Consider the following 18,805-nt stretch of genomic DNA (forward strand, 5'->3'; position numbering starts at 1 on the left):
ATAAAGCCACCGTCTGCAGTGCTGGCATCCCATACGGGTGCCAGTTTGAGTCCCTGCTGCTCCACATCGGATCCAACTCTCTGCTATGGCCTGGGAAAGCAGTAGAAGATGGCCCAAGTCCTTGAGCCCATGCACCCGCATGGGAGACCCCAAGAAGCTCCTGGCTTTGGATCAGCGCAGTTTCGGCCATTGCAGCCAATTGGGGAGTGAACCAGCGGATGGAACACCTCTCTCTCTCTCTCTCTCTCTCTCTCTCTCTCTCTTTATGCCTCTGCCTCTACCTCTCTGTAACTTAAATTAAAAAATAAAGATTTATTTATTTATTGGAAAGGCAGATTTACACAGAGAGAGAGGTCTTCTATCTGCTGGTTCACTCCCCAGTTGGCCGCAACAGCCAGAGCTGCGCCGATCTGAAGCCAGGAGCCAGGAGCTTTCTCCAGGTCTCCCACGTGGATGCAGGGGCCCAAGGACTTTGGCCATCCTCCACTGCTTCCCCAGGCCACAGCAGAGAGCTGGATCAGAAGTGGAGCAGCCGGGACTGAAACCAGCGCCCATATGGGATGCCGGCGCTGCAGGCAGAGGCTTTACCTGCTATGCCACAGCGCCAGCCCCAGCTAAATTTTATAATTTGGACAAACATTTTAAGTGTGACAAGATTATTTTGTGGCTTATTTGCATATAATGTATTAGTGAATGTATTTACTATGTTTATAAAATTAATGGAGTTTTAGTAACATCATCTCTACTATGATGAAATCTTTGCTTGGAATTAAGGTGAGATGTTCACATTTGTGGGCCAAGAAGATGTGAAAAAAATGAAGCTCATCCAAAATCCAAACATTTCAGCTCTAGTCTATAAATTTACAGTATTATATTCAGCTATGATTCATAGAAATGACATTAAGTTTAAAATATTCATGTGTATCTTTTTTTTAAAGTTTTCTAAGAGTAAATCATTTCCTTCTGTATTTTTGGAAAAGTGAATATTCATTTCTCCCTGGTAATATTAAATTACGACAATCTTTGGCATTCAGTTAAACTGTCAAACTGTGTTCTACAGAGTTCTCCATCATTTGCAGGGATATCAGAAACTTCTAAAAAGGAAAATATCAAGATATGATCATTATGAGTCAGAGTTAAAAATAAATACCAAAAATTATACCATTCCATCATGAAATCTTAAGGAATAATCAAATACAGTCTAAGCATACTTTGGGTCAATAATTATTACAGATTTCTATAAATAAAAGGTCTCTAGTGTTAAAAGATGTTGGATCAGCATTTCCGGAAATGTATGACTAATGCCATTGTACTGTTTGTCCCAGGGAGTGTTATCATGACATCATCTCTTGAGAAATTTTAAATATTAATCCATAGGTTATTCTCAGCATGCAATCCATTACTTTTTTTCTCATTCAGGGTACTTTCTTCTTTAGCAAAAATAAGTTAATGTAATTCTTGTAATGTGATAAGGTAAATAGGATTGGATGATGATATTTAAGTTCACATTAATTTAAAGTGGATAAAAATGTTCTGTGTAATGGCTGACCCTTGTCAGTCTGTTTTAGCCTTCACAGATTATTTCTGAAGACACAACGTCAAAGGAATACTATTTTTGACAAAAAGTTTACAATGTCACCCTAGAAACTATATTTCTATAGTTCGAGTAATTTTTAAACGAATCATGATATTTGTTTTTTCTTTTATAATCATATAAATCTTTATCTGGAAGATAATTTCTCTGTGTCCAAATGTAATTCCCCTACCCTGCCGTGGCACATACTGTAGGTGGGCCACCCAGGTGCACCCAGGGCCTCTCGCCCCTCCCACTTCAGGGCACACAGCTTGGCTTCTGACTTAGCAGTCCTGGGCGTCCTTCAGGGAATTGTGCTGCCACTGGCGCTTATATAAGCAAGCCCGAAGTGCCTGGGCCTAACGCCCCTCAGAGGTAGCTCTCACTCAGTGCCTGAGAGAAGTTGGTGTATAAACGTCTCAGCTCCTTGTGCCCTTGGTGGATTCACTGGGGTATGTGTGTGTTTTGTACTAGTCCTCAGCATTTCCCAGCACCAGTCCAGGTACCCACAGAAGTAATGAACTCAGTCATGAACCCTTCACTGTTCACCTGACCTGCCTTGTCTGAATTGCCCAGTAGCGTCTCCACCTTTCAATGGAGTATTCTCTGCACATGATCTCAGCCAAAAGGCTGAGAAGCGATGGAGATGGATCGGAGGTATTCTCTGTATTGGTTTTGTTTCGTTTTTACATTTCTAAGTAAACAATCTTTGCCTCAAGGACTAGCTTAAGACTCACCAACCCTTACTGCTTTGCTTCATTCTTTCCTCAATACTTGAAGTCATTTGTTATTTCCTGGCTTTAGAGTGCCATGAAGAGAACAAATGTCAACTTTGTTAGGAAATGGCTTTTCAGCTACTTCTGAACATACTGTCTTCTTTGTACTGTGTGTCAAGAATAATCGTTTTATCTTTTTGCTAATCCCCCAATGTATGGAAATCCACAATTCATTTTAGCTACCTGGAGAGAAAAAATGAGGTTTCTTGGGCCTATAGTCAAATCGAGGTTCCAGTCAGCACTGGTGATTTCTAGGGTATCTTTCAGCTTTAAAATTCTATGCATTTTGGCACCTGCTCTATAGAAACTGTTCCAGAAAGCTGAACAGGAGAGAATATTTCCCAATTCATTTTATGGGAACATTACCTTAATTCTAAAACCAGACAAAAACAGTGCAAAAAAGAAAACGAAAAAACAATATCAGTCATGAACTTAAAATTTCTCAAAAAATTAGCAAAATAAAATTCAGCAATATATAAAAAGAATTATATACCATGATCAATTGGGGTTTATTCCAGGATATAACAGCTCAGTATTTAAAAAGTAAACGTACTCAACCATATCAACAGGTGAAAGTAGAACAATCACATGATAATACAGTTGATACAGAAAAAAGCATTTGACAAAACCTAATACCCATTCATGATATGTACTCTCAGCAAATTAGAAACAAAGAGGAAGTGCCTCAACCTGACAAATCACATCTACTTAAATCAAAAACCTATAGCTGGGGCCAGCACTGTGGCGTAGTGGGTAAATCTGCTGTCTGTAGGGCGGGCATCCCATATGGGTACCGATTTGAGTTCTGGTTGTTCCACTATCGATCCAGCTCTCTGCTATGGCCTGGGAAAGCAAAGAAGATGGCCCAAGTCCTTGAGTCCTTGCACCCACATGGGAGACCCGGAAGCAGCTCCAGGCTCCTGGCTTGAATCACCCAGCTCTGGCCACTGTAGCCATTTGGCCACTGTGGCCATTTGGGGAGTGAACCAGTGGATAGAAGATCTCTCTCTCTGCCTCTGCCTCTGCCTCTCTGTAACTCTGCCTTTCAAATAAATAAATATGTAAAAATAAAGGTTTATTTTAAAATAGTGCATTAACACGGAAAAAGATAAAGTATCAGAAAAAATAAATAAAATAGCTGTTAAAAATAACAGATGTGTAGTTATAAATCTAACAAATAATAAACATACACAGGATATAGATACCGAAAAAAAATTTTTAAGATTTTTATTTATTTATTTGAGAGGTAGAATTACAAACAGAGAAAAAGGTCTTCCATCTGCTAGTTCACTCCCCAAGTGGCCACAACAGCCAGAGCTGGGCCAATCCAAAGTCAGGATCCAGGAGCTTCCTCTGGGTCTCCCATGGGGGCACAGGTGTCCAAGCACTTGGGCCATCCTCTACTGCTTTCCCAGGCCATAGCAGAGAGCTGGATCAGGAGAGGAGCAGCCGGGACATGAACCAGCATTCACATGGGATGTTGGTGCTGCAGACAGAGGTTTAGCCTACTACACCACAGTGCTGGCCTCTAAAAAAATTTTTAAGAATTATTTATCTATTTGAAAGAGCTACAGAGAGAGAGAGAGGGAGGGAGAGAGGGAGAGAAGGAGGGAGAGAGAGAGAGAGAGAATCTTCCATCCATTGGTTCACCCCCCAGATGGCCACAACGGCCAGGCCGAAGCCAGGAGCCAGGAGCCAGAGGTTCACACACTCAGGCCCTCTTCTACCACTTTTCCCAGGCCATCAGCAGGGAGATGGAGAAAAAGTGGAACAGCAGGAACACAAACCAGCGCCCATGTAGAACACTGGTGTCACAGGTAGCAGCTTCACCTTCTACGCACAAAGCTGGCTCCCTGGCACATTTTAAATGCTGATGAAAGAAATCAAAGAAGATTCAACTAGTTGGAGAGACGTGCTGTGTTCATGAATTGGCAGACTCAGTATAGTAAGATGTCAATTCTCCCCCAAGTTGATGTGTAAGTTTAATCCAATTCCTATCAAAATCTCAGCAAGACTTTTTTGTACATATAGACAAGATTATTCCAGAAATTATATGGAAATGCAAGGAACCAGAATAGCTAAGACAATTTTGAAAAACAGAAACAAAATGGGAATAATCCCTCTATCTAATGTCAGCATACTATACAGCTGCAGTACCCAAGACAATGTGGCATTGGTAGAGACATATTTATTAATGGAACAGAACACAGAAATGGATACAAATATGCTAGATAGATTTTTTTTGACAGGCAGAGTGGACAGTGAGAGAGACAGAGAGACAGAGAGAAAGGTCTTCCTTCTGTTGGTTCACCCCCCACATGGCCGCCACGGCCAGCGCGCACCGATCCAAAGCCAGGAGCCAGGTGCTTCCTCCTGGTCTCCCATGCGGGTGCAGGGCCCAAGCACTTGGGCCATCCTCCACTGCACTCCCGGGCCACAGCAGAGAGCTGGACTGGAAGAGGAGCAACCGGGACAGAATCCAGCACCCCGACCGGGACTAGAACCCGGGGTGCAGGCGCCGCAGGCAGAGGATTAGCCTAGTGAGCCACGGCGCCGGCCGCTAAATAGATTTTAACAAAAGTGCGAAAGAAATTAGATGGGTGAAGAATAAACAATGCTTTCAACAAATGGTGCTTGACTGACTAGATAACCAGAGGCAACCCCCCCAACAGAAGACACCAAAAAATTCACTTGAACTATGTACAAAAATTAGTTTAAAGTAGATCATAGATTTCAATGTAAAATATTATAGGACGTTTAGACAAAAACATAATAGTAAATGATCAGGAACTAGAGTAGGCAGAGTTCTTTTTTTTCCCAGATTGATTTATTTGAAAGTCAGAATGACAGAGATAGACAAAGAGAGAGAAATCTTTCATCCACTATTTCACTCCCCCATTTGGCCACAACAGCCAAGGCTGGGCCAGGCCAAAGCCAGGAGCTTGGAACTCCATCCAGGTCTCCCATGTCAATGGCAGAGGCCCCAGCACTTGGGCCATCTTCTGCCAGCTACTCCTACTGCTACTTCCAGCAGTCAGGACCTGAACGAGCACTCTCTTATGGGCGCCTGTATTGCAAGCGGTGGCTCAGCCCACTGAGCCATAATGCTGGCCTCAAGGCAGAGCACTTAGACATGATGCAGAAAGTATAGTCCATTAAATATAATTAATTAGACTTCATAAAAAATTAACTTTTGCAACGTGAAATACCCTGTTATGAAAATAAAAACACAAGCTACATGCTGGGAGAAAATATTTGCAAAGCATATGTCTAACAAAGGATTTATATTTTGAATGTTTAAAGAACTGTCAAAACTCAGCAGCAAAAATATAAAGACCCAGTTAGAAAATGTACAATAGATATTTCAAAGGAAAGAAAATACACAGACAGTAAACAAGTACATAAAAAGATGTTTGGTGCAGTGGGTTAAGCTGTTGCTTGAGTTGTCTGCATCCTATATCAGAGCACTTCGGTTGGAGTCCTGACTCCACTCTCCATTCCAGCTTCCCGCTAATGTGCACCCTGGGAGGCAGCAGGTGATGACTCAAGGGTCCCTGCTTCCCATGTGAGAGATCCAGACTGAGTTTCTGGCTCCTGGTTTTGGTATGGCTCCCCCCTGGCTACTGTGGGCATTTAGGGAGTCAACCAGCAGATTTCTCTCTCTCTCTCTTCCAGAAAAATAAAAACATTTTAAAGATAGCCATTATTATTCGGCAAATTAAAAGCACCATGAATTATCATCATTCACCTATCAGAATAGTTAAAATTAAAATTAGTAATAATACCACATGTTAGTGAGCATGAGGAGACACTGGATCTATTACTCACACATTGCTGCTAGGAATGGAAAACCACACAGCCACTCCGAAAAATAGCAATTTCTTGCTAAACTAAGCATGCACTAAGGATACAACTGAATAATCTCACTGGTGGACATTTATCCTGGAGAAATGAAAACTTATGTCCAGAAAAACTATGTACACTATATTTATAGCAGCTCTATTCATAATAGCAAGATACCACAAACAACCTAAATGACCTTCAGTGAGGGAACGGTTGAACAAACTCTGGTACATCCAAACAATGAGAAATAAGCTATTTAGCAGTAAAAAGAAATAAACTGTTTATACTTGCAAAAACCTGTATGGAACTCAAGGGCACTATTTTTAAGACAAAAAAGTCAATCTCAAAAGGTTATATACCGTATGATTCCATCTATATAATATGCTTGAAATAACAAAACTATAGAGGTAGAGAGCAAATTAGTAGTTGCTAGGCAACAAGGCTGTGAGGAAGAGGATGAGGACTGGGTACAAATACAGAGAAAGAGTGTGAAGGACTTCCTTGGTGGTGTCGGAACAACTCTATAGCTTGGGTGAGGTGGCTGGTACAGCAGTCTACACGTGCGATAAAATCCCATAAAATTGTACACTCACATACAGAAACACAGAACTGAATACAAGTTAGAAACACTGAAGACTAAATGTCTGTAGTATACATAATAGTAATTTACCAATGTCATTCTCTTGGTTTTGCTATTATATTACAGCTACACAAGGAATCAACTGTGGAGGAAGCCAGAGAAGGGTACATAGGACATTTTGGACTATTTTTTGCAACTTCCTGTAAGTCCATAGTTATTTCAAAGTAAATTTTTTTTTGACAGGCAGAGAGGACAGTGAGAGAGAGAGAGAGAGAGAGAGAGAGAGAAAGGTCTTCCTTTGCCGTTGGTTCACCCTCCAATGGCCGCAGCAGCCAGCGCGCTGCAGCCGGCGCACCGCGCTGATCCAAAGGCAGGAGCCAGGTGCTTCTCCTGGTCTCCCATGGGGTGCAGGGCCCAAGCACTTGGGCCATCCTCCACTGCCTTCCCGGGCCACAGCAGAGAGATGGCCTGGAAGAGGGGCAACTGGAACAGAATCCGGCGCCCCGACCGGGACTATCACCTGGAGTGCCGGTGCCGCAGGCGGAGGATTAGCCTAGTGAGCCACGGCGCCAGCCCCAAAGTAAATTTTTTAAAATCCTGACTTTATGAGATCCTAACAGGAGAGGGACAGGGCATAGTAGGTACTATTTTTGGATTTTTGGCTGTTGTCATTTTCCAGATGACAATAGCAGGTGCTTGGAGGCAATAAAACTAGTTTCAGCCTGAATGAGAACAGTTACTTCTCCTCTACCAGGTTTTTCTAACACATCAGAGGGCCTCATTATTATTGCTGCGAAGGAACCAGAGTGGAATGGAGAGGAAAATGGGCCTGGCCTGTGTACTCTCCTATCCTATTTGATCTTGCCTCACGTGGTACCCTAAGAAGACTAAAGCAGGTGTACTTGCTGGACAAGCTGTATCTTTGCCCTGTGAGAAAAGCTCTTTAATTAGAGAAAGAATCTTTAACCCACAATTAGAAATCATATATTTTAAAATATAAACTCCTAGGATGGTAAGCACTTTGATGTGAATAAATTTCTGTCAAAATGTAAATTACCCATCCTATAAAAAAGCCTTACTAGAGCAGTCTTGAAGCACAAAGAAGGGCTGGTTCTGTGTTTTGGAATGGAAACATTCACAGGACAGAACATTTTCTGCTTTTTCTACTGCTCAACCTTTGTGTTTCTATCTGCTCCACCATCTGTATTTTGCTATGATTAAGGGTACATAAAGGCCCATGAATTATACATTATAAAATTACAAAATATCCATCTTTGTCTTGTCAAATGTTTGCTCCTTTGAATTCTACTTTGCCTGTTATTAAAATTTCTACACTGCTTTCTTTTTGCCAGAATTTTCATGTTTAAAAGGTTTATTTATGATTTTCATTTGTAGTTGAAAGGTAGAGGGGGAGAGGGGGAGGGAGAGAGAGAGAGAGAGAGAGAGAGAGAGATCTATCTTTCATTGTTGATTCACTCCCCAAATGCCCAGAACGGCCAGGATTGGCCTAGGCCAAAACCTAGAGCCTAGATCTCCATCTGGGTCTTCCACATGAATGGCAGGGAACCCAGTACTGGAGCCTACATCTGTTGTGTGCATTAGCAGGAAGGTGAGGCAGAAGAGGAGCTGGGATTCATACCAGGAACTCCAATATGAGATGCAAGTGTCCCAAGTGTCATCCGAACCATTGTGCAAAGTGCCTTTCACTGGAATTTTCTTGATATAGCTTTGCCTAAATTTATTTTATTTTTTGCTTGTCATTCATGCATGTCTTTCATAAATAGCATATAGCTGTATTTTATTTGCTTAACACGAATGTCTTTTGCCTTTTAAAGAAGAAATTTAACTTCTTATACATATTGTGACCACTTCCTTTTAATCTTATATATATATATGACTTTGTCTTCTCTGCTTTCTATGTGTAAATGATTCTTCATTTCTTCTTCCTTTTTTGACTTCTGCTAAGGTGGTCCAGTTTTCATTGTTCTCTATTTTTCCTCTAATAGATTGTAAGATTTGTATATTATTTTTACATCACTAATGCTTTTCTTAATTTAATTTCTAATTTTGATTCCATATTTGAAACTATGTGCTACTTAAATGAATTATGAGAAGTAGGGGCCGGTGCTGTGGTGTAACTGGTAAAGCTGCCACCTGCAGTGCCAGCATCCCATATGGGCACTGGTACGAGTCCCGGCTGCTCCTCTTCTAATCCAGCTCTCTGCTATGACCTGGGAAAGCAGTAGAGAATGGCCCAAGTCCTTGGGCCCCTGCACTCATGTGGGAAATCTGGAAGAAGCTCCTGGATCCTAGCTTCAACTAGCACAGCTCCGGCCGTTGCAGCCAATTGGGGAGTGAACCAGTGGATGGAAGACCCCTCTCTTCTCTCTCTCTCTCTCTCTCTCTCTCTCTGCCTCTCCTCTCTCTGTGTAACTCACTTTCAAATAAATAAATAAATCTTTAAAACACACACACACACACACGTGTGAAAAAAGAAATTAATCTTTTAAAAATAAATAACAAATAAATTAATTATCAGAAGTAAAAATAACCCACTTCTACCTCCATGCCCACCATGGCAGTTATCTCAGTATTTTGGTGAACTGGGCTTTCATTATATATCTTACCTTTTTTTCAAAATTGCTCTTGTTGTCATAATCATTTCATGAAAATTTACATATATTTAACTGTTGCTTTTGTTGGATTAATTTCTTGCCAGTGGTTCTCATCCATAGAGCCTGACTCATCCTGATTCATTCTCAGATGGCATTATTACTGCTTCCAGTTATCTTTTCAGAAAGGGATCTCACTGCTGAAAAGTCTGCCTTTGACCATGAAGAACAGGAGGACAGGTCCTGAATTACTGAGCCACATTTCTTTTCTGACAGAACCTCATTTTTTCTATCGTTTGTTTCCAGACTTGTAGCTCCACACCAATGAAATTAATAATTGATAGTAATTTTGTTCAGATTGAAATGAGAGATTAACAATGATAATGGACAAAGCAGTACGACAGAAGTTCCTTAGCTTTATATTTGTTATCTTTCATTTATTTCCTTCTTGTCTTTACAAAAGCATTCTACATTGCAACGTATTGATTGAAGATGTTTAATTCTGCTAGTTAAAAGGCAAAAGATGGTTTTCAAAGAGGAGAAAGCCAGTTTAGTCCTTGGGCCCCTGTCTGTTTCTGATAACTGATCAATGGTGGGTGCCCAGTCAAGCATGATTACGGTTATAATCTTCTACAAATTTGGGCCAGGGTCAGAATACCAAGATGACGGAATAGGGAAAGGACATACTGCTTTAGGTTAGGGGAAAACAGCAGCAAAAAAATGGAGGAAGTGCCTTCCCAGGGGAGAGCTGGAGAAACATCTGCAGTGGAAATTCTACAGAAGGAAGAGGGACACCGTGGATCAGCATGGAAGGTGCGGATGCGCAGTGACGAGCAGACATACAACACATGACCCCCGCAGCCAAGAGCCAGAGGAAGTGCCAGCTTTAGAGAGTCAGGTACGAGCAGATTGCAGTAGCTGTGCCACTGGTGATACAGCTGGAGGGAGAGCATGGCGGATTACACTGTCTTTGAGTCCAGCTTGGAGCCGTAAGGGAGACAGAGTACCCGCATGACCCAGCAATAAAGACGGCCACATTTCTCTTCCCATTCCCCTACAACAGTGCCCAGCAATGTGTGGGAGAGGGTGCCATTCTGCCATCAGTAGCAGCTGCAGTGGCTCCTGCACACACACCAAGCAACTGGAGGGGACAAGGCACCATCTTGACACCAGCAGTGGCTGCAGCACCTTGGGTGCACGCACCCGGCAATGGACGAGAAGGTGCCATTTTGAAATCAGTAGCCGCTGCAGTGGCTCTTGTGTGCACCAGAAATCTACAGGAAGAAGCCCCTATTTTGAAATGAGTAACAGCTACAGGTCTCCCACACAGGTAGAAGGGCCCAAGCACTTGGTCCATCTTCCACTGCTTTCCCAGGCCATTAGCAGAGAGCTGGATCAGAAGTGGAGCAGGAAGGACCATCTAGGATGCCAGCACTGCAGGCAGAGGCTTAACCTACCACACCACAGTGCCACCCTGCTATAGTCCAAGTCTTAAAAGAAAAAACTGTCAACCCAGAATACTGTACCCTGCAAAGCTCTCATTCATGAATGAAGGTGAAATAAAGACCTTCCATAACAAACAGAAATGGAAAGAATTTGTCACCACTCATCCAGCCTTACAAATGATGCTTAAGGATGTTCTGCACACAGAAATACAGAAAGATAGTCATCACTATGACAGAATGTGAAGGCAGGAAATCTCCCAGTAAAAGCAAAAAAGAAATCCAAAGCAAACAATAGGAATTTTTACAGGAAAATGACAAGGCCAAGTCATTACTTATCAATAGTCACCTTGAATGTAAATAGCCTAAACTCTCCAATGAAAAGACAGAGATTGGCCAAATGGATTAAAAAACAGGACCCATCTATTTGCTGCCTATAAGAAGCACATCTTGCCAAAAAAGATACACACAGACTGAAAGTGAAAGGATGAAAAACATATTCCATCCTAATGGAAAGCAGGAACAAGAAGGTATAGCCACCTTAATATCAACAAAATAAACTTTAACACAAAAACTGTTAAACAGATGAAGAAGGGCACAATGTAACTATTGAGATCAATTCAACAAGAAAATGTCTCTATAATAAATGTATATGCACCCTATGCTAGTGCACCTGACTAAAACAAATGCTAATGGATCTAAAGTGAGACATAGACTCCAATACAATAGTAATGGGGGACTTCGACATCCCACTTTTATCAATGGCCAGATCAACTAGAAGGAAAATCAACAAAGAAACAGAACTAATCTACACTATGGACCAAATGGACCTGATATCTATAGAACTTTCCATCCCACAATTGCAGAATACACATTATTTTCATCACTGCATGGAACTTTCTCTAGGATAGACCATATGCTAGGCCATAAAGCAAGCCTCAGCAAATTCAAAAAATATATAAATCATACCATGCATCTTTTCTGACCCCAACAGAATGAAGCTAGAAATTAACAACACAAGAATCTCTAGAACATATGCAAACACAGGCAGATTGAACATCATGCCCCCAAAATAACAGTGTCATAGAAGAAATCAAAAAAATTTCTGGGAACAAACAAAGACAACAATGCACTATATCAAAACTTATTTGATATATGGAGCTGGCACTGTAGTATAATACGTTTAGCTACTGCCTCTGGTGCTGGCATCCCACATAGGCACTGGATTGAGTCCTGGCTACTCCTCTTCCAATCCAGCTCCCAGTTATTGGCCTGGGAAAGCAGTAGAAGATAGCCCAAATGCTTGGGCCCCTGAAGCCATGTGGGAGACCCAGAAGAAGCTCCTGGTTCCTGGCTTTCGATAGGCCCAGCCCCAGCCGTTGTAACCATTTGTGGAGTGAACCAATGGATGGAAGATCTCTCTGTATGTCTCTCCCTTTGTCTGTAACTCTGGCTCTCAAATAAATAAATAAACCTTAAAAAAAACTTATGGGACATAGCTAAAGCAGTGTTAAGATGGAAGTTTATAGCAATTGGTGCCAACATCAAGAAATTGGAAAGGTACCAAACAAATGAGCTATCAATGCATCTCAAGGACCCAGAAAAACAACAACAAAGCAAGCCCAAAACTAGTATGAGGGGAGAAATAATTAAAATTAGAGAATAAACAAAATTAAAAAAATACAAAAGATCAGTGAAATAGAGAGCTCGTTTTTGAAAAAAGAGCAAAAGAAAGAAAAATTGGGCTGGGGAAAATGTTCATAATATACAGTGATTATTTTTTCATTAAATTTTTTAATTTAACTGATTTATTGAGGCATAATTGACACTCACTAAATTGCTTATATAGAAGATGGATGCCTGAGTAAGTTTTAAGGTTTATATACTCATGCAGCCACCGTCACAAACAAGAGAGTGTACATATCCTCCACATCTCCTTCATTTGCTTTCCACCCCTTTAGTCTGTTCCTTCTGCCTTTCCCAAGCCCCATCTCCAAGCCAGCACTCATCTACCTTCCATCAATATAAATTACTTTGTGTTTTCTAGAGTTCTATGTAAGTGGATTCAAATAGCATGTGCTTCTTTATCTGGCTCTTTCAGTCACCCCATAATTATTTTGAGATTCGTCTATATTGTTAAATGTATCAATACTTCATCTGAGTAGTATTCCATTTCACACATTTGATCTTAGCCAAAAGGCCGAGAAGCAATATAGTATTCCATTTCAATATATCTCAATTTGCTTAGCCCTTCACCTGCTGATGGACATTTGGGTTGTTTCCAGTCTTGAGTACTAAAACTACCTTGAACATTTATATACAGTCTTTTTTTTTTAAGATTTATTTTTATTATTTGAAAGAGTTACAGAGAGAGGCAGAGACAGAGAGAAAGGTCTTCCATCCGCTGGGTCACTACCCAGATGGCCATAACGGCCAGAGCTGGGCAGATTCGTAGCCAGGAACCTAGAACTTCTTCCAGGTCTCCCACATTGGTGCAGGGGCCCAAGGACTTGGGCCATCTTCTACTGATTTCCCAGGCCATAGCAGAGAGCTGGATAAGAAGAGGAGTAGCTGGGACTAGAACTGGCCCAACATGGGACGCCGGCACCCCAGGCAGGGGCTTTAACGCACTATGCCACAGTGTTGGCCCCATACAGTCTTTTTTGAACATAGACTGTCATTTCTCTTGATATTGTCTATCTTTGTCACTTTAGCCAACCTAATAGGTATGAAATAATATCTCACTATGGTTTAATATGCATTTCTTTAATGACTACTGATGTTAAGCATCTTTTCATATGTTGTCTTTCCATTTGTGTATTTTCTTTGGTAAAGTGTTCAAATATTTTATGTATTTTTATTTGGGTTGTTTGTGCTCTTATTAACAAATTTTGAGAGTTCTGTACGTATTCTACTCACAATTCCTTTATCAGATATGCATTTTACAAATATTCTTTTCACAATCTGGTCTGTTTTGTTTCTTTTTTTTTTTTTTTTTTTTTTTTTGACAGAGTTAGACAGTGAGAGAGAGACAGAGAGAAAGGTCTTCCTTTTGCATTGGTTCACCCCTCAAATGGCCGCCACAGCGGGTGCACTGAGCCTATCCAAAGCCAGGAGCCAGGTGCTTCCTCATGGTCTCCCACGCGGGTACAGGGCCCAAGCACTTGGGCCATCCTCCACTGCACTCCCAGGCCACAGCAGAGAGCTCAACTGGAAGAGGAGCAACCGGGACAGAACCGGGGCCCCAACCAGGACTAGAACCCGGGGTGCTGGTGCCGCAGGCAGAGGATTAGCCAAGTGAGCCGCGGCACCAGCCTTGTTTCCTTTTCTTACCAGCATCTTTCAAAAAGAAGTTCTTTACTTAGATGGATCCAACCTAATTTTTTTTAGATTATCCTTTTAATGTTAGAAACAAAAAGTCTTGGGGGCTGGCACTGTGGTGTAGTGAGTAAAGCTGCTATGTGCAGTGCCAGCATCCTGTGTGGGTACCAGTTCGATTCCCGGCTGCTCCACTTCCAATCTAGCTCTCTCCTATGGCCTGGGAAAGCAGTATAAGATTGCCCAAGTCCTTGGGCCCCTGCACCCACGTGGGAGACCTGGAAGAAGCTCTTGGCTCCTGGCTTCGGATCAGCCCAGCTCTGGTCTTTATGGACATTTGGGGAGTTAACCAGTGGATGGAAGACCTCTCTCTCTCACTACCACTACCGCTACCTCTCCCTCTTCCTTTCCCTCTCCCTCTCTGTAACTCTGCCTTTCCATAAATAAATCTTAAAAGAAATGAAAAGTCGGGACAGGCACTATGGCACAGCAGGTAAGCCACCACTTGGGATGCCCACATCCTATAATGGAGTGCCTGGAATTGAGTCCTGGCTCCTCTTCTGATCCAACTTCCTGCTAATATGCCTGGGAGGCAGCAGATGATGGTCCAAGTGCTTGAGTTCCTGCTACCCATGTGGAAGACTCAGATTAAGTTCCCAGCTATTGGCTTTGGCACGATCCAGGCCCAGCTCCCAGCTGTTGTAGGTATTTGGGGCATAAACCAGCAGATAGGTGAGCTCTCTCTTTCTCTCAAAGACAGAGTGAGAGATAGAGAGACAGCTCTTCCATTCTCTGCTTCACTCCCCAAATGCCACAACAGCCAGGGCTGGGCCAGGCAAAACCAGGATCCTGCAATTCCATCCAAGTCTCCCACGAGTGGCAGTGGTACAAGCATTTGAGCCATCATCTGCTGCTTCTGAGGATGCATTAGCAGGAACCTGCATTGGAAGCAAAGTGGCCTGGAGTCAAATCAGCACTTTGTCATGGGATGCTGATGTCTAAGTGGTGGCTTACCCTGCTGCCCTACAACAGTCACCTCTCACTAAAAAATGTTTTGAAAAAAGAAATGAAAAGTCTTTGTCTAACCCAATTCATAGAGATTTCCTTCTGTTTTCTTCCAACAGTCTTACTGTTTTAGGCTTTGTATTTAGGTCCATGATCCATTTTTAGTTTATTTTTATATATGATATGGAACATTTGATGAACTTTTCTTTTGTTTGTTCAGTAGCTCCAGCAACATTCTTTAGAAAGTATCTTTTTGGAGCTGGTGCTGTGGTGTAGCAGGTAAAGCCACCGCCTGCAGTGCCAGCATCCCATATGCACGCCGGTTCAAGTCCTGGCTGCTCCACTTCCGATCCAGCTCTCTGCTATGGCCTGGGAAGGCAGTAGAAGATGGCCCAAGCCCTTGGGCCCCTGCACTCTACGTGGGAGACCTGGAAGAAGCTCTTGGCTCCTGGCTTTGGATCAGCTCAGCTCCAGCCATTGCAGGCAATTGGGGAGTGATCCATCAGATGGAAGACCTCTCTTTCTCTCCTTCTCTCTTTGTGTAACTCTGAATTTCAAATAAATCTTAAATTATCTTTTTACAAATTGACTTTGCATTTTTGTGAAAAATCAATTAACCTTGTACGTGTAGGCCTAATGCTAGATACTCTGTTCTATTCCATGGATCTATGAGTCTATCCTCTTGCCAATATCACACTGTGGAATTACACAAGGGCATCAGTACCAGAAGGCAGAGATCACTGGAGGCCATCTTAAAGGCTACTTGGCACAGATCTCTTAACAATGAATTTAGGAAAAAGGGGGGGGGTGGTGCAAGTTTTGTGGCACAGAGGGTTAAGCTGTCACTGGGGATGCCATTATCTCATCTTGGAATGCCTGGTTTGAGTCCCTGCTCTCTGCTTCTGATCCATTCCCTAATGATGTGCCCCAGAGACAACAGATGATGGCCTAAATGCTTGGGTCCCTGCCATCCACGTGGGAGACCCAGATAGGCCACGCTTCAAAGGCCTGGCTGCTGCAGGGATTTGGGGAGTGAGCCAGCATATGGAAAATATATTTCTCTCTGTTTTTCTCTGTCAAATAAACAAACCAACCTTTGCTCAAAAAATGAGTATTTCAATTTAGTAGCACAATATGCCATTATTGATTTAGGTCATCTTATTTATTTGCTTATTTTATTTAAAAGGCAGAGAGACAGACAGAAATCTCCTGTCTGCTGGTTTACTTCCCAGATGCTTACAACAGTTGGAGCCCCAATATGAACTCATTCTGGATCTCCCATGTGGCAGGGATCCAGTTGCTTGAAGCAGTATCTGCTGCCTTCCCAGGGTGTGCTTTGGCATTAACCTGGAATGCAGAGCTAAGACTTAAATCCTGAGATTCCAATATGGGATTAGAATGTCCTAAGCAGTGTCTTAACTTCTGTCCCAAATGTCAGCTCTTTGATCATCTTTTATTTTTGTTCACTGATGTTTTGTATATTTTAGCACGCTGACTTCGAACATATTTTTCTAAGAGTTATGCCTAAGCTGCTGTGTTTCTGCTGCTATTGTGAGTGGTATTCTTTGAAAATTTCAATTTCCAGGGCTGGCTCTGTGGCTTAGCAGGTTAAAGCCATGGCCTGTAGCACCAGCATCCCACATGGGCACCAGTCTGAATCCTGGCTACTCCACTTCTGATCCAGGTCCCTGCTAATGTGCCTGAGAAAGCAGTGGAAAATGGCCCAAGCCCATGGGCCCCTGCTTTCATGTAGGAGCCCCAGAGGAAGCTCCTAGCTCGTACCCTTGGCCTGGCTCAGCCCTGGTTGTTGCAGCCATTTGGGGAATGAACCAGCGGATGGAAGATTTCTCTGTTTCTCCTTCTCTCTTTGTAACTCTGCCTCTCAAATGAATAAATAAATCTTTAAAAAAAAATTTTCAGTTGCCAATTGTTTATTGCTAGTATACAGAAATACAATTTATTTTTGCACACTGGCCTGTGTTCTTAATAAACCCACTTATTCTGCTACCTTTTTTTTGTAGACTATTGGTTTGTTGTTGGTTTTGTTGTTGTTCTTACGTTTTTCTGGCTACAAGTTTATTTAACACAAAATAATCCCCTCCAACTTAACTGGGGTGGCTGACCACATCCATGACCAAATCCGCCTCTACTCTGGAATTCAGTTGCTGACTCAGCCCCAGCCTCAGCTTTCTTGTCGGCACCAGGGGGCCCAGCACTTTGTAAGTATCTCTGTAGGCTTCCCTTCTCCTGAGTCTTGCGGGCCACTCCACCTACAGCCTTTGGACTGAGGTCTGCCGGTCTCAGGTCGGCTGCAGTGCAGGGTGGCAGGCAAGATCTCTGGGGGCGAGTGGAGATAATCCCAGAGATTCTGGATGCCCAAGGTGCCAGGAAAAGTGTCTCCAGGCAAACTGTTCCTCCACGCAGCCTCGAGACTTGAGCAACTGCATGGCCTTCATGACATCCTTTTTAGCTACCATCACCCCCTCCTTAAAGAGGAGCTCATAAATGGCAACCCGATTATTCCCGTGCATCAACACCACTGCGGCTGTTGGGTTCGAGTCCCAGAGAGATCATTGGTTTTTCTACATAGACTGGTTGTCAATAGAAATGGTTTTATTCCTTTTCTGGTTTGCATTCCTTTATTTCACTTTCTTGATTTATTTTACCAGCTGGGATTTCTAGTATAATGTTGAATACTGATCACTGTTCTTTCCTATGTCTCAGAGATTCCTTCTAGAATCATTTTTATTCTTCTGCAATGTATTTTTTAAAAGTTATTTTAGGGACGGAAATTATGGTGCAGCAGGTTAAGCCTCCACCCGAGACATCCCACATGAGCACTGGTTCAAGTCCCAGCAGCTCCACTTCTGATCTAGCTACCTACTAATGGACTGAGAAAGCAGAAGATGACCCAAGTGCTTGGGACCCTGCACCCACGTGAGAGACCCAGATGGAGTCCCTGACTCCTGGCTTTGGCCTGGCCCAAGCCTGGCCATTGCAGCCATTTGGAGAATAAACCAGCAGATGGATGATTCTCTCTCTTTCTCTCTCTTTCAAATAAACAAACACATAATCATTTTTTGGGGCCAGCACCGTGGCACAGTGGGTTAATCCTCCGCCTGCGGCACCGGCATCCCATATGGGCGCTGGTTCTAGTCCTGGTTGCTCCTCTTCCAATCCAGCTCTCTGCTGTAGCCTGGGAAAGCAGTGGAGGATGGCCCAAGTCCTAGGGCCCCTGCACCCATGTGGGAGACTCGGAGGAGGTTTCTGGCTCCTGGCTTCGGATCAGCGCAGCTCTAGCCGTTGCAGCCATCTGGGCAGTGAACAAACAGAGGGAAGACCTTTCTCTCTAACACTCCCTCTCACTGTCTGTAACTCTACCTCTCAAATAAATAAATAAAATCTTTAAAATAAGTAAATAAATAATACATAATCATTTTAAAAGTTCTTTTAAATGATATTTGTTTATGGATGAAAATATTTTCATTATACCGATTCATAAAAGTTTATTTGCTGAGTATATAATTCTAGGTTGATAGCTCTTCCAGTTACCATTATTGGAAGGTCCTCTGCTTGCCTTTGGTATTTTGAAGTTTTATCACTCTGTGTCTAAGCCTGAGTTTATTTTTCATTATCTTGCTTGGGATTTCCTGGAT

The 18,805-nt window shown here is 42.5% G+C and overlaps 1 protein-coding gene and 1 pseudogene across 3 annotated transcripts in view; both read right to left on the reverse strand.

The window, feature by feature from the left end:
* The window catches only part of APOO (apolipoprotein O), a 168,454-nt gene that overhangs the window by 141,167 nt on the left and 8,482 nt on the right, over positions 1-18,805 (reverse strand). The window lies entirely within an intron of this gene.
* On the reverse strand, positions 1,012-17,680 carry LOC127484945 (small ribosomal subunit protein eS10 pseudogene; annotated as a pseudogene).

The sequence above is a fragment of the Oryctolagus cuniculus genome, chromosome X (genome assembly GCF_051225735.1).
Source record: "Oryctolagus cuniculus isolate XC-2025 breed Fujian yellow rabbit chromosome X, ASM5122573v1, whole genome shotgun sequence".
NCBI classification, from domain to species: domain Eukaryota; kingdom Metazoa; phylum Chordata; class Mammalia; order Lagomorpha; family Leporidae; genus Oryctolagus; species Oryctolagus cuniculus.